At 40.2% G+C, this 21,507-nt stretch overlaps 1 protein-coding gene and 1 long non-coding RNA gene across 3 annotated transcripts in view; one reads left to right on the forward strand and one right to left on the reverse strand.

Annotated features, from left to right (window-relative positions):
• The window catches only part of LOC139101399 (uncharacterized), a 32,381-nt gene extending 23,422 nt beyond the window's left edge, over window positions 1-8,959 (reverse strand). Inside the window, exon 1 of the long non-coding RNA XR_011545545.1 lies at window positions 5,895-8,959. This is a non-coding gene — a long non-coding RNA (uncharacterized lncRNA). The remainder of the gene's footprint in view (window positions 1-5,894) is intronic.
• The window catches only part of Carpa (Carbonic anhydrase-related protein A), a 116,150-nt gene that overhangs the window by 16,406 nt on the left and 78,237 nt on the right, over window positions 1-21,507 (forward strand). The gene's annotated exons all lie outside the window — the stretch shown is intronic.

Genomic DNA, 21,507 nt, shown 5'->3' on the forward strand with positions numbered 1-21,507 from the left:
ATTTTTATGTAATTATTTATATTTTCCTAAGAAAAAAAGTAGCTGGTGGACAGATGTCTGACTGGTTGAAGCGCCGTAAAATTAGTACATCGCAAACTGCTAAAACGAAGCAATTATTGCGTCACATGTTGCTGAAGCAGAGTGATAACATGTGGCATAACAATCGCGCTCTGGTTTAGCAAGCGTAATGACCCCGTTGATTATGTTAATTATCTATAAAGTACAGCGCGTATTTCGGCGTGTCCGCCGCTTCCATGACGATATCTCGATGCGATATGCCGCTAAAACGATTGTAATTTGCGGATGCCGTGAATGTTATTATTTCGCGCATTATTTAATCTCGGAAAGATTGGCGTTTATTTTGCGGCGAAACCCTCGCACTTTGTTAGTTATTAACGGGTGGTTATGTATGAATTACACGCTCCGTGTTATTTTGCAATGAAAAATGCGCCACGCCGACTATGAGTAATGGAAAGACGGAGGGAAATAAGCGAAATAAAAAAGATGATCGCGTGCAATAGGTCGCGGGATTCTAGTCATAATGGCACAACGCCGGCAAAGTGAAAATGAACGACAAAAAGTGTACCACGGGGGGCATTGTAAGCGGAAGGTGGTTGGCTTAAGGGAACGTTAGTGTGGCGGCGGAACAAATTGTCGCTAATACGCCCTGAGAAAAATAAGTATCGCTCACGTTGCCCGATGTCACATTCTCTGTCGCACTCAATGTTCGAAGCAACGACGTTAAAATTAGCATCGGTAGGAAAAAGATTTCTCAAAAACGCTGCCACGTGAAATAATAGAAACTTGGGGGATCTCTTTTTTTTTTTTTCGCTCCCGACGTTATCGCGCTTTCGAGTAAAATCGAATGCCGGCCATTCAAAGCACGCAAATAACCGGAATGTAAAAAGTACACTGTAACTTTTCCTGCAATAGTCTAAATATTTTCGAGAGCATCCGCGACGTACCTGACAGGTTAGCGCTTTCGACGTGCGAAATGAAGAACGACTCTTTAGAAAAATATCAATTTTATAGGGAGCAGACGTTTTCTTTGTCGCAATAAATGTCAGGGAAATATCGTATAACGCAAAATAAAGTTAATGAACCGTTTCGTTATAAAATTTCTTGTGTCTCGATTGACGTATCAAAGTTTTTTTTCTTTTTCGCTCATCGCAAATGGTATCTCGATAGTTTTATCGATTTAGTCTCGTTACGTTTTGATTGACGTGCGACATATCCCTTCTTATAGGTATGAAAACGTGATTTGAAACGAATATTTTAATTCGGCAACATAGATTAATATGCCTGCCTTGTTTCCTACTGAGCGCTTGTCGCTTATATTTTTCTCTGACGTGGAAGTCTTGTTTGCCTGATTCACATCACGTGTGTTCTAAAAAAGATATATGAACTACTAAATGCAACGAAGAGAAAGAATACGGATCGATATTGCGTTGGCAAACGCAAACGACGTTTTGTATAAATATTTACGGACACTGGATCAGATCAGAGTTAATGGTCAGTGGACCTTCCCATTTCGTCGTATCGTGGCGCGACGAGACAATCGATGGGCAAACTGTTTCCGAAGCACGATCGCGCTCCGAAATTTCCCAGAGGCGTCAAATGGACGTGTCAATAGGAGAAAACGCTCCAACACATCGGCGTAGAATAGTACTGAGACGGAAATCGGGGATGGTCGTTTGGAAATGAGTCTAGTATTGGACGGAATGTATTGCTAATATACGACGTGTCGACGAGAAAATTGGTAACGAGAGTTGGTCGAATATTCCACGGCGAGCGGGAGTGGACGCCAAAGGCCAGCTGGATAGGTGGAAATGCGAAAATTAAAATAAACGAATCAGCGAGGTAAAAAAAAAAAAAAAATAACGGGGATGAGAAAAATATATAAATCCGCGGAATCTGACCAGGAAGAGCCCGAGGGGTTTATCGCGCACAAGGGAGAGTAGCTTGGCATGAATGTAGAAAAGGAGAGAGAGAGAGAGAATGAAAGAGGGATGGATGAACGAGAGACGAATGGGTTTAGTGAATGAACGAGCGAGCGAGGAAGATACCTCTGATTCTGCATGAGAGTGTGCCGGTCCCGTTGGTGGATCAACTTCTGCACGAGTGTGAGCGTGTGCGTGTACATAAATCGGTGGACGTGTGCACGCATCGCGGTCGCGCCTGGGGGAACCTGTTTGAGTCTGCTCGCAAATTGAAACCGTGCCGCTATGTCTGGCGGGTCGCCCGGAAGCTTTCATCGAAGGTATTAATTCAACCGAAAAAACCGAAAGGATTCAGTTGGGGAAAATCGACTGGGGCGCCAGATAGATAGGTAGAGTTGCATCCTCTTGGATCGCCAGGGAATCTTTCCAGTGATCGCGATGCACCACTGGTCTTATACGACCTATTAAAAATGTTATTCTCTCATTTCCGTTTATTAGAGTCGCTCTTTTTTTTTATGATTACGTAAAAGTGAACCTCTGGTCATTGAGGGAGTAAAAAAGAAAATCGTAGCAGTAAATTATTAGTTGAAATTTTTAAGAAAAGCTAGCTTGTGTTTCCGATTAATTTGAGACTAATTTAATTTTACTATAAGATCTTTAGTCTTTCTTTTTTAAGCATATAGGAAGTTATCAAGATCATGGGGATATATTATTTACAATAAATTTCATTAACTTTTTTTTACTTGTGGAATGTAGCGGAAATTGTCCCGCTTTCCCGAAATACGCCTCTGAAAATTCTCCCCTGCCCTGGGAACACTTGCCTGGGAAAATTTCCCAATGGCGCATTCCCATCGGTGGATAAACCGAGCACGGTTATTGCGCGATAACACGAGTTTCGCTCGTGACCGTTCGAATTTTCCGCGAGATCGAGGCTTGTCGAAGCCCTCCTTCCAGCTGTCGGAAGAAAAAGAAAATAGCCGGGCAACTTCAGTTTTATTAAAGAGCGCGAACTTTAGACTTACGCAAGAAGAGAAAACGATGTAATATGTCAACGGCATGGATAATGAAGCCAGAGAAATAACGTCCACCTCTGCTTCCGTGGCGTTGTCGAGTGCGGAAGAGTGGGAAAAAAAAAGGAAAAAAAAAAAAAGCCAAAGAAACTTCCGTTCGCTTTTATCCGCTTCGCATAGTAATTCCCTAGAAATGAGTTTCGTGTTACTCGTAGCTGGCTTCATTGATTACATTAATTCTTGTAAAAGTTGGATATCGAGGAACGCGAAGGGCACTATACCGCGAATGAATTCCATCGGTTATTCAACTTTGCGAGATAACAGTAATATAGTGCAACGAATGGATTGCAATACGTACGGAATTATTCGAATTTACATTTAATATCTTTTAATACTCGTCGCGACATATAAATTAGGAAACGAATAATTTAACTTTGTGTACACTTCTCTTTGCCTTTTCATATAATTTATCAAGTCAATATAAGAAATTACTTTTATATCTGCCGATTATTATCTAGTACACCAGCGAACAGAATTGTTTCATTATCGCGATGGTTAATCGGAAAGAACGTGTTTCTTTTTGTTAGTCATTTCTTACGGTGCAAGTGTAAGAGGATCGAAAGAGAAATCGCGCGCGATCATAGGGAGGGCATGATATCGCGAAAGGGCGACGTATCGCTCGCTCAGATAAAACGGGCATGTCCATCAGCGACAGCCAACCAGCGAGCGGTATCGCCACCCGGTATCGTCTATCGGCTCGGTATTATCTCGGGCGGTGCTCGCGCAAATGGCGCGAACATCCGCGAGACTCCTTCCTAACTTATCGTCGTAGGAAGTGGCCCACTCATCCTCCTTACCGACGACCTCACCCTTCACCTCCGCATGAGATCACCCTCTTTTCCTCGACCCCGCCACACTTCGACGTTCCTTCCGTTTATCCCGTCTGGCGCGAGGTAAAAGACTCTCTTCAGAGGCTCTGAGACTTCCCTTTCCGTAGGATGGGTTAAATCTCGCGGGCGGAAAGGATATCGTTTTTTTTTTTTTTTTCCTGTTTCCAAAAAGAAGTAGTATCCCGGGTCCACTTCAAAGATCAGGGAGTTTATGGCGTCCTACGGTGTCAAGTCGACGAATTTTCCGAAGACGTGCGGCGTTTGTAGGAACTGTCAGAGATATTCCATCGCAGCACCTTGCGATAAACTTGGATATCTTTTTTTAACTTTTTGATCTCAGTTGACTTTGCAAATACGTCTAATATTAACATTGCTTTCGTGTAAGATAAGTATATACAAGTCGCTGCGATGGTTCGGATTGATAGACGCCGTTTTAAGTAGATATGGACGAGTTTGGTCAGACCAAATTAATTTGTTTGACGTAACGTTTAATGTGATTCCCGAATAAATTACTCGAACGTATATATTCTTGCGTGCCACAAATGCATCGTTTGCACTTGTGGCCCGTAAGAATGCGCTCCTGATGGCTCTCAATATCACCTGTTACCGCTTTCGAAACGAAGTTTCATTTATCGCATATCAGCCTTTGTATTCTTGTCTTCTCCCGTAATTCCGACTGTCGTGTTTGCTGCCAGCCGACTCTTCTTTTCTCGCAGCTCCAGGATATCCTTCGCAGCCTTTACAGTGCTCTCTACCTTCAGCTTGTCGCGGATCATCCGGCTTATCGCGATTCGCGAGTTATCAAAATCCCAACAAAGACGAGACGTTTGAGCTATTACTTTTCAATAAGATATAAAAATTTCGCGCGTAGCGCGTTAATTGCAACGGGATATCGAATTATATCTACGTGCTCGTTGTTCGACAACGAATGTTTGAACGGTAATGATATCCGACATAGCGAAAGTGTCGCGAAAATGCATCTGCGCAGTATTTTAACGGGGGAGGTGCATTTCGCGGGTGGTGTTTCGATAAATCGGGTTTACGCTTGACGCTTATTACGCGAGACCTTTATCGTACGTTACATTATCGCGCATGGTGAATTACGTCGACGGTCGCGCGTTGCATGCACATGTACCGTGATGTTCTCCCGCGTTAGCTGCTGGAATCAATGCAGATGAAGAGGGGAGAAAAAAAAAGACGCGGCGAAAGGCGCGTACGCCAAAGTTCACTTTAAGCGCGAATCCGCGGGAGCAACAAGTGTAAGAAAAAAAAAAAAGGGGGGACCACAAGAAAAGTTGCCACACGCGGACGATGCAGTTTTAGAAAAATGCATCGCCACACCTCGAAGAGAAAAGAGCGAGGGGTAAGCGGGCGAGAAATCAAAATGGATGGGGCGGCAGTAAGTACGAGAGTGAAGGAGAGCTAGGATAGCATGTCGCGAAGGTATAAAAGAGATTCAAAATACGTCATATAACAGCCATTTTCAGAAAAGCACACGAAGTTTGGCGGCGGCTTCTTCATATCGCGGCGCCTCGTGGTTGGGACAGGCGAGAGTTTTCCGAGTAGTGGAAGACTCGCAAGAGTAACCTAGTTTTCTCCACTCCCGCATGCACTTACTTATACAGAAAAGTTCATATGCGCGTAAAAGTAGCGACAAGAAGTTGTAAAAATTCGTCACGCTTCTCATGAACAATTTTTTTATGCCGCTCGGTACGTCGCGTAAAAAAAAAAAACTTTTTTTTTCGTACAACATTTTGTTCGCGTCGTTGAGCGTTTGTCGCGGTAAATTCGCGAATTATGCTATATTACTCTGTGACCACTTACGGTTGATGCCTATACGCAGGCAAACGGAAAAAAAAGCCGGGCACAATGCGAAAAGTGAAAAGCGTTAAAATAAAATATTGCGGGTGCGCAAAAGCGAGCACGTATTCGCGGTACTGCACTCTCGAGGTGAAATTCGATCTTGTCGAATCGAGAGCGGTCCCAACGATACGGAGCGACTCTAAAACCATCGGATAATCCGATTAAAGCATTTCCGAGGCGCATGCATGTACCGTGCGTTCGGTGTACTCTCTTTCCATCTCGTTCCTCCTCCGCGTCCCTTGCAGTGGATAGCGATCCTCCCCCTCGACACCTCTTCATTCCGTTTTCCGTTCTCTCGCTCTATCAGCGTCACGGTGGTCTCTTCCTGTTTCACCAGTGCTCTCACTCATGTGCGCCGTCCCTACAAATAGTCGTCAGTGAGGTGAGACCCCGAGGTTTAGCATCCAAATGGTGGCAATTTGCAGCAGGTGATAAAGGTGATAAAGGTGACACAGTGGTTGCACAAGCCTGGTACCAGCTATCCCCTACTAGCTGCGTTCTAGCACCTCCGTCACTCGCCGACCGCCTCTCCCTCCCCCTGAGGTGTTAAGCTCCTAAATAGCTACCCCCTTCGCGAGCTCGAACTATACCAGAGTCGGTTAGCTTGCATCGCGTTGAGAGTAACGGTTACATTTCACTCGTAATTCGGCCGAAATAATCACTTCCAGTCACCTATTTTTTAATCAACTGTTTCAGGGTATCGATCGTATTTTACTCCGTAAAACAGTCACCATCTTTATAAATATTAAATTGTATTTCATCTCTTTAAAACTGTTTCCCGGATTATTCATGACCGCTTTATAATTAAAAATTAAAAGTCGAACGTATGCATTTTCATAAATATTTATTTATGCAGGTTTTTAAAGAGTTCGAATCAATTAATGTAATTAATTTAACTTTGGAAATTTTCGAAATTCTTTCTTAGCGAGGATCACGTGCAATTATTAAGTCCCAAATGAGATGCAAATGAAATATATCGGGAACTGGGTCGCATCTTTCCGATAATACATAATTATATACTTTACCAGAAATATACTACATTATATCAGTATTCACGATATCAAATATTAATCATATTTTATAATTACGTTCAATTATAAATTATAATAATAATAGTAATTATAATATTAACTAATAGAGTAATTTAAAATAATTATTGACGTATTAAAGAGGATCGTAACGTTCTGTTTGCTTCGAGTTTGCAGCGTAAAGTTTTTCCTGCAGATCGATGCATGAAAGTGAACAGGAAATACGTGTTACATGTGGGGGACGGTTTGCACGTGTGTGCATCTGGTAAAGCGCGAAGGCGAACGAGAGATAGCGCCGACTAAGGTCGCTCTGTATCGGAAAACAATTCGAACGTTCACACCTGCGGGCTGGCACGTGCGAATTAGGCTAACTCCCCCTCATCCTTTCCTCCGCGTGCATCTTCGGCTGTTCTCCGTTCATCGCATCGTTCGCACCGGTGCGCAACGATGTACAAACCTAATATCCGGGGCTTACCTGGTTAATTAAGGGCCAAGTCTAATGACCTCCGTATCATACTCGCGCCTATAATCACCCTCTTAACCGATAATCAAGCCTGATTCCCAAGTCTGGCAAACTGAATTCTAGAAAGATGAGATTTGCACTTAACGTTACGGCTTCGTAAACGTTAGCGGCGCGGATGTTCGGATTATTATTCGGATACACGTTAATCTATGCAGATCGCATCTAAGCTAAATGTTTTGAGTAGAAACAGTTTCTGTGTGGAAAGGAAAAGGTGTCGCAATTGGATCTAATTTTACATGACGGTTTATGAATATGTAAGAATATTTTATATGTTTGTTAAAAATTTTTTTTTTTTTTTAATTGCAAATAATATTTGACGCAAATAAGTTTTAAACTGTTTTAAGATTGAGAGTAAAGTGCATGGCGCTTGTATCGATTTTTAATTCAAATTTGTTACAATTATCTCAATACTCCAATGTTGTTTAAATCAATTTGCCAAATTTGGTGAAATATTCAATTATCAAATTACAGCATCGAATTTGTTTTTATTTGAGTTGTTGCCAACCATTTATCATAAATTATGGCGAGTTATATTGAACGTAGATCAAATACAGCATCGGCGATACGCTGCTTAACTGTCGCAAAGGCATGTGTATATACGATAAAATCTTTTCTAGCATCATTAATTCTTTCGTTCCTCTAGTAAACGGTACGCGGTGAGAAAAACGCAGAAAAGCGCTAATTATAAAATTAATTTTCTATTGTTTCCCATATATTGCCTTAATCAAAGTCGGTTAATGATCAAAGGAATTTAAATTAGTATCTAGTATTATTAACGCGAGAGCCAAAGAGAAACGTTGTATATAAAATATATACATGTACAATATAAACTATATATAAATATATCTATATATACGAAATATATACTATATATATACATATCTCTCTCTGAAGAGACATGCTCAAGGTGCAGATTGCATCTTCAGAAGCATCTCGACGTTGCGAATTCCACGAATTTCCGTCATCTTAGAGAGACGAGACCCAGTTAAAGAGCAGGTTATGATGGTAAGCACCGTCAGATGATACCGTCCCGCTTATGCATGATAAATGCATTTCGAATCTAATTATGAAATCCTCGTGTTACCGCAAATACAAATTTCAATCTAAAAATAACGCCACTAAAACAACGGTGTTACTTCATCTTTCGCGTAGTCGCCGATTATTACGAATAAAGGTGAGAGAACTTCGCGAGGCCGCGGTACCGTCTCGGCTTTATAAAGGAAAATATTTTTATCTCCGTTAGTTTTTACAAAACTGCGGGTGGAGGCAAGAGTTTAACGTCATCGATATTCCACAGGTTAACGTGCTTACGTAAATAGGTATCGATATTGGAATTCACGTGCGGATTTCCGCGCTTACACCGTGAATTTGTAAGTTGCGCCGGGACACCCCGGAATCGAGAGCGGCGAATTTTATCTCCTCTCGGAAGCAGCGAAGTGGAGTGCCGCCGCGTAGCGTACACGTCGCTTCCTGCCGCGTGAAATGAAAGCAGAATACGAAACGCCGAGCGTGCCGTTACGAAATTATAGGGGTTGGCGATACGGGGGCTGGCGCGGCGGGCTGTTACGTCTATGCAACGCGCTTTCGTACGGGCCCCCGTGGGATCCGAGGTACGCGAGGCATGCACGCCTGCCCTCAGGCAGATTTCCGAAAATACGAAATGTTTTTGAGAGCTTGGGTAAGGCTGGGCCCACTCTAAAAGTGTTATTGCAATGAATACGATAATTTACTCGGTATGGCACGTTACGGTGCGAAAATACAATAACGTGGCCAGGAGCTTTTATAACGAATCATCAAATAAAAAATTTAAAGCGCAACATTTTACGTCGCGTTAAACTTGTATCAAAAGTTCAGATGTAAAATATAAATACGTGTGCATGTTAAATAGCATTGCCGATACGTATCTTCATTACTATTTTATATTTTTATTATCTACGTACTCTCGTTGACATCACGTTAGATTGTATATATTAATTTACTGAAAACTACAGAAAAACGCGAGACCGTTATATTTCGAAATGAGAAAAAGAAGTCGCGACAAAGTTCCTCGAAGGCACCTAAGTAATAACTATCTAGCGCACTTAAAACAAGACTTTAAATAATGCACAGCTGTCGTCTTTAAACGAGCACTTTAAATAATAAACGTGAGATATTATTGTGAATATTATTTCACTAAAAATTCTTTCTTTCAACTAAAGCAATTTGGTTATTTTAATTGCATGTGCAAAGTAATATGCTTTCTATCAAATTACAAGAGTTTAATTCCGAAATATATCTATTTTTTTCCCATACTTTAATATTGAAATAACTAAAATTCGCTATTAACGTGCACGTGCACGAACACCCACGTACGCAACAGAATTTATTCGTTCAGAGACATTTATTTGACGCAAACATTGTTTTTCTAACAAAAGAAAACTTGACGCGTACGACCATAAAAAAAAAGAAAAAAAAAAGAAAAAAAAACAAATCCGAGATCGTTATTGTATATTTTTACGCATCAAATAATCCAGTGGTCGAAAAAAACTAGTTTATAAAAATTGTTCGTGCACATATACAAGTTTGTTATTTTATATAAATCTATATAAAATATATTATATATATAATAAAGCAGAATCACAATTTTTTTTCCAGCGGTTATAATGAAATAAAATATCAAATCCAATAAATCCTATAGGTTCGGTATTCTTGCAGAAATGAAAACAATACGCCTAAGTATTGATTGGTTATATTTTTATTTGAAAACATATAGAAAATTGAAAATTGTTTTATTCGATATTTGATAGAGCGAATTTGCGCAAGAGTGAAATTTAATTTGAGAGAGAAAACAAATAAAAGTATTTAATTTTAAAATTCAAGAAATATAAAAATGCGAATCTCGTAACTGTGATTCAGCTTTGAAAACTATAGAATATATATTTCGCAAAAGAACGATTTCGAGTAAGCCATCTATCATGCAAAAGCATTCGATTCTTTTCTTTTTTTTTTTTTTTTTTTTTTATACAATCGGTATTTTTAGCGAATTGCCTCGGTGCATCAAAAAGCCATCAGGAGCCTCAAGTTCTTGCGTTCGATCCGTTTGATAGAGGTAACGATGTACCGTCACTTTTCACATTCGGTCTGCCTCCCCTGCTACTCCGCGGTCAAATATTTATCTCGCTTCTATTGTCAAAGTAATATCAGGTAATTACAGGAAATTCGAGCGAACTTTGGCAAGCAATTGGCCTCATGCTCTAATACGAATCGAGTCGACCAGATAGCTATAAACCGAACAATTTATACCCGAATTTTTCGACACGCCACTTTACACATAAGTATTTTTTGGTTTTTACCTAATTGGGTCTAGTGATTGTTGGCCTAATATTCGAGCAACAGTCAATACGATTTCATCGTATCAATTGTTTGTAAAATATGTCTACGGTTCAAAATACGCGGTTAGTTCATTAAATTGTCATTTAACTTGCGCCACGCTCGCCAGGAATATCGTCCTGAGCTACAGAGATAACGCGATCTCAGACGAGCTATTCATAAACTTTGCTCTTCGCACTTCCAGTTATGATTATTATTTCCGCGTTATTGCTGGCGCAATTATTTTCGCGGCTTAGCCAAGGTAAAACCAACGCCGTATAAATAATTACTCGGCAATTACAGTGCAATTAAGGGAAATTAATAAAGCGCTTGAAGCTGCACGATTCTTCTTGCTGCGTACGTTAATCCAGCCGAGATAATAGATTAAGTATGCTCATAGATAATGATGTATGTGAAAAAATATTGAACAAATGGTTGATCTCAAACTTTATTAGAAAAAAATGTTACGAAAATTGTCAGTTTTCAAAAGATATGCATAAAAAGTATAGAAATAAAAAATCTTTTTTTTAAGTTTGAGGAACACGGTTGTAAAACTGTATGAATATGACCTGGATCCGTTGCAGATTAATTTGAAATGCCAGTTTTTCAAATACGTCTTTATCCATACATGCTGCATATTTTTGTCCATTACTATCAACTCTCTTTTACCATTAAAAAAATTTTTTTATTAATTGAAAATTATTTATATTAATAGAAACAAATATCCGTGTTATTTTTAATTAAAATATTCATTATGTAAGTTATAGCAATATTTTATTCATTTTTTTTTTCGTGAAACGTAAAGATTCTAAAGGATTTTTTGGTTCGTTATGGATATCTGTTGTACCATTTCACGATATGGAATGAATAAATCATTTCTCTAAAAGGAAACGTGTTAATGGAGAACTGTCCGTATTAAATATTACATTCTCAGAGGGTAATGAAGTAATCGGATACAGTTACGATTTTTACGCGAGAAGTCAGTTACAATAATTCAAAAGAATACTTTATCGCAAAACGAGCTCGAAAATTTTATAAAGTTGTCATCTTATATGCCAAAGTGAAACTCGATGCCAAGTTTTGTTAGACACTAGGAGTTCAGAACTATGTGCGGAGTTTGACATGTGTGAGTCTTCCGAGCAGGTGTAACCGTAATTTAGTCTCCACGTTTCACTTAGAGGAGAAGATCACCTGCTTTTGTTCTCGTAGGACACCTTGAATAAACGCGCCAGATGTCTGAGAAACGGCACAATTCCATTGAACGCAACGTTATAAATATAACTCTCCTCACTGTTTCATTCTGTATTGTTCCTGAGATATTTGCAATATTTTTTATTGCGTACTTTATCAAACGAAATCGGTATAACTATTTTTTTCTTACGAGAGTAAATTTTATAATTAAACGTATTATCGTTTCGACTATTCGTACTGAAAATAATGTACGCGAAGGAAATATTTACGTGCGGCGTTTAAACGGGTAACGAGTTCCTTCGGCGCTTGAAATTTAAAATATGCTTTAAAGTTAATTAACAATTCCTTTTGGCGTTCAAGGACAACCTTCAAATTGCTTAGTTAGCATCGTCGCACAAAAGCCCGTGGAAAGCAAAGATCCTTTTAGACGGACGCGGGCGCAGACTTGCCAGGCATTAGGATTGAGATAGATAATTCGATAGTGAGTAAGAGAGAGAAGAATAGAAGTGTGAAAAAGATAAGAATAGGAGAGAACCGAAAGAGAGATGAGAGAGATAAAGAGAGTGAACGAGAGAAAGAGAGGGTGAAAGACACCTCGTATAATATTATCGCTGAATGTTCTTTGTGTCGAAGTTCGACGAACGATAGAGAGGAGTGAGACAGAGAGAAAAGGCCTGGCAAAGGGCGTTGGTCCTTTTCGGCGAATAACCGGGCTAGGTATTTGAATGCAAATTCAATCGCGCTCCGGTGAATTTTGCAACGTGATCCTCCCTCGAAGCCGGGGCTGTCTTTAATTCATGAACGATTCGCGCGCTAAAGGTATCGAGGCCGGTCAAAGTCTTTCGACAAATTAAGCCGGCCCGTGCGCACTGAATATTGGAAGAAAATCCGATACTGTGCGGAAAGTACTGCACAGATACGGTATAGCATTAAGGAGATAGTCATTCGTGCGCACAGGTATTGAAAAATTAATTCGAATAAATTTAAAATATTTCCTATAAATACAGACATGAAAAAAAAATGTTAATTTTTTTATAAGACACGATTATATAACAGGTACGCCTCTTTTTGCGTTTAATTTTCATTTTATTTATACGTAACCTGTATTCTATTTATAGTATCTAAAATAATTTGACATCAATTTTATTTTAACTAATTTAAATTTCATATGATGTCTATATATTTACCGTAAATGTTTTTTTTTTTTTTTTTTGCTGAAAAAATACTAAGCGACAGGAGACGATTTATTCAAAACGGGATACAATCGAAAAGCTAAAAATATTTGTGTTGATCAATGAATAGTTCTCCTGTAGCGACGTAGCAATCTGTGTTTAATCAAAGCTGCAAGTGGTCAAAGGGCTTAATCCACACTTGTCAACGGTGTTTCCGGTTTACGCATTAGCGGGTTTCAAGCAATGTGTAATCAATGAATGCTATACTACCGTTTAATCTATAATTGCAGAGACTCGTACGCTATAATTATTTCAATATTTAAATTGTAGTATTACTTATACATTTGATAAAACGATAAAGGTGATTTAGTTAAACAAAATTAAAAACTTTAAAAATTTCTGCTCATTAATTCGTTGAATCGTGTATACTTGGAAAAAAAAGTGAATGCGCACGAGCTATTCAGACACCGGAGACCACAAGGATTAACTAAAATCAGCACCACGCGATAATCTGTTAAAATATTCACGCGATATTATTTTGGAACACGCAGAAGCGAAATGTCGCGCATCGTCGGCAATGGTTGGAGATATATTCATGAGCTCATAATTTTGTTCACTCGGGTTACTTGCTCAAACAGCGAGACAGATGCGCTACATCGAACGGACAAGCGTGAATTTTTCCACACATGTAATATTGTACTAGATAAGATATTGACGAAATCTAATCACGCAGCCATTATATGTACGCGCGCGCAAATATTTTTATATAAATCAAAATTAAACGTTGATAATATTAATTGAAATTATTATTATATAGCTATGCTGCATGATTTTTCTATTTTGAAACGCATTCTGTTATTAAATACTTAAACGCATTCTGTTTCAAAAATCTTTATCACAGTGGAATAATCTTTTCAGAAAAAGGAGAAAAAGAATTTTTCTCTCTCTTAGATTTTTAACCTCGAATTTCTTTAAGTTTACACGAAGAAAATATTCGCCCATTAAATTTAATTATTTCCGTTCGTAAAAGATAATTTGCAAGTTACATTAGAATTTTTATCGCCTCCGATATAACTTATAACTGCATCGATGATAGGAAAATGTCGATCACTTGCGAGAACGATGATAAAACGGCACAGCGATCCTTCGTATATAAGATTCCAGGGCGCTACTTCCGGTGCAATGCTTTCTCGCAAATCCGTGGCTGTCCATCGCTCGGAACGAAATCACACGGTTCAATTTCACGGGCCAAGGCTCTCTCCACGCACGTGAAATTTTCGAGTGATGTCAGGACGGTCTGAATTTTTAGAGACTGCGATACATGTCATAAAAAATGTAACATAAAAATATTAAGTGACATGCGTACAGTTATCTAAAGATTATTATTTGTTTATATATCCCATAAGAAAACCTTATAAAAAAAATTATATTTTACGAACGTACAAATTTTACGCGTAAAAAAAAGTAGCATAAATCCTTAAACGTGCATTTCTATTTTAGGTATGGAAAATCGCTTAGAGACGTAACGTATTTTCATGTCCAGCAATCTGTTGTTTTTTTTTTTTATAAAATTCCTTTTTCAAAGCGACCGATTCGATTAATATTTCTTTGTGCGTGAAATTGAATAAATTCGAGCACTTTTGCATCTCGTCACCGAGTCCACGAGACACTCTTATCGCGATATGAATCGCAAAGGTGCCGAATACGTTTGCACCCTCAACGCTACGCCACGCTCTCCCTTTTTCGCGCGCTGTCAACCGAGATCAACGAGTTTTTCCTCGGGAAAGATCGCAATTTGCAACCGGGCGAACCTTTCAAACCGATTGACAACTTCTCTCTGTCGTAAACGCGGCGCAGCGAATCGGAGAATCGACGGAATCGTAATGAACGACTCACGCGCACAGCCGCCAATCCTCCCCGGACACACCCGGCCATCCCCGAGGTAGCGCTGCTTCCGTTCCCCTCACCGTACCCCCTTGATCGGGGGTTGGTAGATTGTCGCATCGAGGAATTCACGATCACCCGGAACGTTTTCATCGGATTCGGGCGTGCCGTGCTTTTCTGTCTTTCTTTTCCCCCTTTTTTTGCTTACCTTTTCACGGGGGCTCGCCCTTAAATCGATGGAGATTCTTCTCTTCGTACTCGCACTCGTTCTTCTTTGCTCTCTCATTTTTTTTTTTTCCTTCGTCATTTTCTTTCTTTCTTTTATTTTATTATTGCTATTTTTTATTTTTATTCGTATACCCACGAACGAGCTTAAAGGAGAGGTCTTGCGCGACTGAAAGCATCGAGTTTAGGCCGGCGCCCGAAGTAACAAGGCAAACAAATGGAAAATCTGACCGGTTGGCTGACTACCCGGCTGCGTTGCAGTATTGAATCGGGTATATCGTATTACGGCGCGTTTTATATCTAGACTGAAATAGAGAGCGTGTTCTCTCGAAGGGGGGCGAAAAAAGATGGCTCGTCGCCGCGCGTGTTTTTCAACGGAAATCGTTTATTCACCCTTCTGGATGTTATAACTACAAAAATGAATAATTTGATTTGGAGTGAAAAATTATTCCGCGTTTCACGTTTCTAAATGTATTTTTGCCAGTTCGATAAGCTGACAGAAAAATAATAAGAATGCTTGGAAACGCGAGACGCTCTTAAATTCCTGAAAAAGTTCGCGTAATTACAGCTAGAAAATATTTTTTTAAACCTTTCGGCTTTACCTTCGATAGAGATTAATTTACTAATTAAACACAGTTTGTTCATTGAGAGAGGCAATAATTTAATTGTTAGATAAATTACCTTAATCGATTTATAAGATTAAAGCTACCAATTGATTTAATAATAGAGACGTCTTTTTTATTCTTCAATTATAAAAATTAATTAATTAAAAAAAATTTTTTTTTGTAAATTCTATTTAACTTTAATTTTTTTTCTGCAGATAAATATTTGCGGAAAAATTATGAATTGATTCAGAAATATATACTAAAAATGTATGTAGATATTTATAACAAGACCGCGCGAGAAAAGCCACAAATTCAATGCAAAATTCGTTTGAATAGCGCAGTTGAAACTCTCAGCATAATTGAAAAATGTTTCAATAGCTGACTCGTAAAATGCTTTCATTATACGAACGCTATTTTAGCAAAAATCCGCCTCATTTGACCAACTTCTGCGAACAAAGTTTAATGCGGAATTTTATTACCGTTCGGCCACACCGTCACGCGTGCTTCAGCAAATACGATGTAGTTAATAGGTGTGCACTTTCGGATTTTCACGTTAGAGATCGCCTAAGGGTTGCCAGGAAAATTTACCGCGGGCTGCAATGCATAACTCCACAACGCAAAAGTTGGCAAAACATATAGTAGCGGGTTACGAGTGTAAAATGTGGAAAATAAATTACTTTTCATTGACGTCATTCAAAACGTGTTCTTAAAAAAAAATTTTGAACATAATTAGGATATTGTACTTAAATTTAATACGACTTTGTCGAAAATCCACTAGAAAATGTCTTTGATCTTACGATTTATTTCGCAATTCATATACCTAACGATTTAAAATTAAGAGGTTGATCTTACTAAGAATAAAATAGAAAGTTAAGGGAAAAATAAAGAGACTCTTCGCACAGGAGTTCGAAAAATTGGAGTATGCCGTTGAATGAAAGGCAGCCTGTTCCTGACTGCCTTCTCTCTCTGTCCCTCTCTCTCTCTCTTTTTTCCCTCTCTTTCTTTCTGCCAAAGGGTACCAATTTAATCGAAAAAAGAGGGTGAAGGATAATTCCTCTTTCTCCGCTTTCCACCACCTGCAGCGCCTATCCGTCCTGCCCAACAGCTACCTCCAGCACCATCACCGGTGCTACGCTGCTCGTCTATCTGTCTGGTCTAACCCCGGCGCGCACCGAGCTATCTGTCGAGGAAGTATTTGCAGGCGACTGTACAGAAACCCAATTTAGTCTGTGGTCGACTAATCCTATCCTACTACATACCATCAGTCGATAGCTTGGGGCTCGACCCACCCTCACCCTCTCTTTCCACCCTCTTTCGAGTGCACTTCCTCCATCGCTTTCTCTTCCGCCTGCTGCATCTCCTTCTCTTTCTCCTTGGCCGCTAGTCCTGACAATCCCAGTAAACTGTCCGAAACTATTCGATTGTCCCAGAAAACACGTTTTTCGAGAACTCTGGCTGGCGTACGAAAGAACTCCTCTCTTAAAACTTCACCGATATAACGTCCGGCTATCAAAGTTCCGATCCCGTACGGCGGTAAAGCTTCCCAATGATACAGAATCATGTTTCGGTTTAACAGACGAGATTTTCCTGGATAATAGCTGATAGAGAAAGTTTATTAGAAAACGTAACTTCTAACGAAAGTACAGTATTTAACGATCTGTAAATCGGAAGTAGGAAAAATACCGATGAACCAGTTATATTGTATTTTTTTTTTTTTTTTTTTTTTTTTTACGTTTGCGTTCGGCGTAACGTGAGCCGTTTTAATTCTGCGACATCGAGCTGACGCGCGAAATTCCTGTTTGCTGGACGTGCTTAATCCTCTATGGGCGTAATTAGTTTCCTTCCGAGAAGAAAGATTGATAAAACCGAAGAGATAGCGAGCCTCTACTATGAAGTATACATTAAATCACTTTTACCCATTTGACTTTGCACTTTTTAAAATAGATCGGAGCAAGGTTGCTATTTAAGATCCCTCACTTTAAGGCCGTAAATATACGGTGGAACGACGCTCAAAGGGATAATGCCAAGATACGCGTCCACGATATCAGGACTGTGCAACATACTTTCCGCTTTTGACTTCTACTTGCCTCATCTAGTAATTTGCAGGGTCTCGCACGAAACTGCACGTAGGTATTACTTAAGCGCGCGTGTATGTATACCGGCACACAAGACGGCATAAGACGGCATAACGCGCGCCTGTTGGCGAAATAAGCCGACACGGCGCCGCGCAAAAGCCCTTCCCGACCAGCTCTATTCTGGACACGATGATGGGACATAGTTGGCGAAACATCGGCGAATAGTTCCTCTAACAATTTTGCGCAGTATTTTACCGTGTGCTACGAGGATCGTCCTTCTCTCGCGCGTGTTTCGCCGCCGCTGCATCGAGAAACGCGTTCTTTCCCGACCGACGAGAAACCCGTGTTGCGTGCCCCGTCGACTTCCAAATAGAAAACAACGAGGCAAAGAAGAGAAAAAGAGAATGACGTGCTATGTGTACGAAAGACGGTAATTTTGTAAGCGCAATCTGAAACGTAATAAGCGAGAAACGATAGGTGCAATTGCGAACTGACTCTCCATTTGCATTTTGTTTCTTACCATCGCGATATTATTTAATTTGTAAATAATCGATAAGTCTTTCTGTTAATATGCACAGAAAAAATTCGTTTCGCGTTTTTTTCGGCTGTTAATTACTTATTGCATGAACGGAGATATACGTTTTTATCTGACCAAAATCATCTTTCACGAAGATAGATCGCGACTACCTTCGAAATTTCTTTCTCGATGACAGTAGCGCAAGCCGTACGTCTTTCCATAGAGATTTCTTCCAGTTGCGATAGGAATAACTCGACTCCGCATTTTGCCTCGGTTCCTTATTTTTCGTCTCTTTCTTTTCTGTCTCACCCGCTCCCCCTCCCCCCTCCTCCCCCTTTTTCAACCTGCTATCCGCATCGGGGCCGTGCGCCCTTCAGCGGGCTCTTGTTCCCAAGTTTCGACACAATGTCCTTTGAATTCTCACCGGCCGGCAAAGAAGACACGCAGAAGGCGAGTGTAATCTAAAGTTCGAACTCTCGATTAACGACAAAGGGAAGAAGGGCGGATGGCGCGGCGGGGGTGGCGAAGAGGAACACCAATGGAAGCAAAATAATATTTCCTTCTTCGTTCTCTCTGGCAGGTTGCGGGACGAAGAATTTGGGCGAGGAATAACTCAGTTGGCAAGTTTTCCATCTTTACCCCGTACTACCTTCTTCATCTTTTTTCGCCCTCGGCATGCTCTCGCCCGAGTCCGGGCACACCTTCGATTTCTTCATGTAGCTTCCCTCGCCATGACAGAAACGGCAATGCGGTGCGTTAGCGTCATTATTATCGTTATTATCCCTCGCTAAGCAGCCCATCGTGAAAACCATTTTCCCACGGCTGTTCAGAAAATCCGCGAGAAATTTATCGGACAAGAATACCGAACGAGGTGAACGAACGAGAGAACAAACGTGAGAGAACAAACGCGCGGTGGGGAAGAAAAAAAAAAAAAAGAAGCGTTAAGAAAGAGATAACGGCGCGCGATCTTATTTCGAGACGGTATTTGCATGGCTCACTAGTATTCCCTGGGAGGAGAAAGAAAAACGAGGGAAAAAAAAGCGCGGAGGTGAAAACGCGCGCGACGCGCCGCTTGTCGATTTTGTAGCTGGCGGAGATATTTTAATATCGATGCGTTATTGGATGTGAAAACGCAACAGCCGTTTTGCGTTGCAAATCTTTTGTCATTATTATTTATATATGTGCAATTCCGTTTCCAATAAAAAACGCCGTCACCTACTTGCAATTACTCGCTTAATTTTTAATTATCTTTTACAGTCATTAATTGTCTTTATCGCATCTTTCGTGATCTTTCGATCGTTCCTTTTTATATCTTTTATAATGTCAGAATTAGATTTTATTTACCCCGACATTTTATTGCATCGAATCGTCTCGGATGAGCAGTTAAAAATAGAAAAGGTCGAAGTGCATTATGTCTTGGGCACGCCGTTCTGGGGGTTGCCGGTTCATCCCTCCGATGACGTTAAATAATTCCGCGATTCTGCGCTTGCCACCGTGAGGCCATATAATCCGGCAATATGTATTTCCTCGCGCGATTCACCGGCGAGATAATAATTGCTCGGTTGCATAACTTCAAAACGAGGGCCCGGGCACAAACGTTGAACCGGCCGTTCGGGGGTTGCTAGCGATACGAAATTACCCGCATTCTCTCTCTCTAGCGATCGGGGCGATGGTCACCATGCCCGAAATACCCGTAAACGCGAGGCCGGCACGAGGTCCTCGTAGAAATTATCCGACATTTCGAAACCCTTGGATTACCCTTATCGTGCGACCCAAATTCGAACCCGTTTACCCCTCGTTTCCCGCACCGGATTACCAAGTCTCACCCACACACGCGCGGTATAACATTCCACAGAAATCCTAACCCGAAACATCCTGCGAGGTTATGGATATACAATGTTGACACACACGCATCTACGTGTAGACATGTGCGTAGACACCGGGCCGGGAATTCCGCATGCACGTGGTAGATTGACATGCACGCAATTGTGGAACAACATTGGTTGAATTACTCAAAATAATGTGCGAGAAATCAAGATCGGCTTCGTACTCAATTCTATTAACTCTGTTCAAAGTTTAAATTGATACGTCTCTACAAGTGTCATACCTAATTTAAATATCTGATCTGAACTTAATAATGTCAACCTACATGGAATTATATAATTTAATGAATTTATTACGACCAAAAAGATTAACAAGATTTATAAAGATTAAAGAAAAAATTTTTTTACTACTTTTTATCATTGAAACACGTATGTTTTTATCGATTTGTTTGCTCTATATAATTTTCTTTAGTTTTTATAAAATTATAACGTCATTAATCAACGGCGGCATTAATTAACGCTGCTGTTGAATACTCTATTTAACGAAATACTGTTATTTAAGAAAACACGCGCAAACCTAATACGCGTCAATAACAGATGCGAGTTTGTAATACGCAACTTAATCTGAAGGATAATGCGTGCACAGGGCGGCACTATCGTGTGATATTCGGGTTGGATAATTATCGTATCGGTTCACTCGGTACTCGTCGGTGTCATACATTTCCGAATAATACCGATGAAAATCTGGATCTCGTCGGTAATATACTAAATTTATGTACTAATTAAAATATCATCTACCGGGGACCTAATTACGCCTACAACAGCTGTATGTATATTAATCTTTCCTGGAACGCGCACTAGAAAACTCTCGATCGAGAATTGATCGCAGATTTCGTTACTATTTTATCATCGATCATTGCCATGCAATATAGACTGCACGCTTTTTTAAACGCGGAAATATTAGAAGCTGTTTTAAATAAAAATGTAACAAGCTTATCGGGAAAAATAATCGTTCTGTCAATTCCGTTTTGTCGGGGTTTAAATGCAACGCAACAAAATACCTCGAAAAGCGCGTGGAAAAAAATATATAATTGCGATTTGCTTTATAAATACACGTTCACAAGCATCGGCAAATGTATATGCGCAAATAACCGAAACTGTTTGCGCCGGCTCATATCGAACAAATAACCAAGGACGCGTGGACGTGTGCAGTCGCCTGCGGATGCGGTTGTGCGTGCAGAAACATGCGTATCGAGCGTGGCCGATAAACGCGAGTATAGCAGGTATAGCTCGACGGGGAATGCATCTCTCGTGCATAAGCGGCAACACAAGCTCATGCGTATGAACGCGAATCCTCGCACTCGCTTCCATTTCCGTGACTGAGCGCGAGCGCGCGCTATCGTGCCGCGACAA

Source organism: Cardiocondyla obscurior, linkage group LG03, assembly GCF_019399895.1.
Source record: "Cardiocondyla obscurior isolate alpha-2009 linkage group LG03, Cobs3.1, whole genome shotgun sequence".
In the NCBI taxonomy this organism is placed as follows: Eukaryota; Metazoa; Arthropoda; class Insecta; order Hymenoptera; family Formicidae; genus Cardiocondyla; species Cardiocondyla obscurior.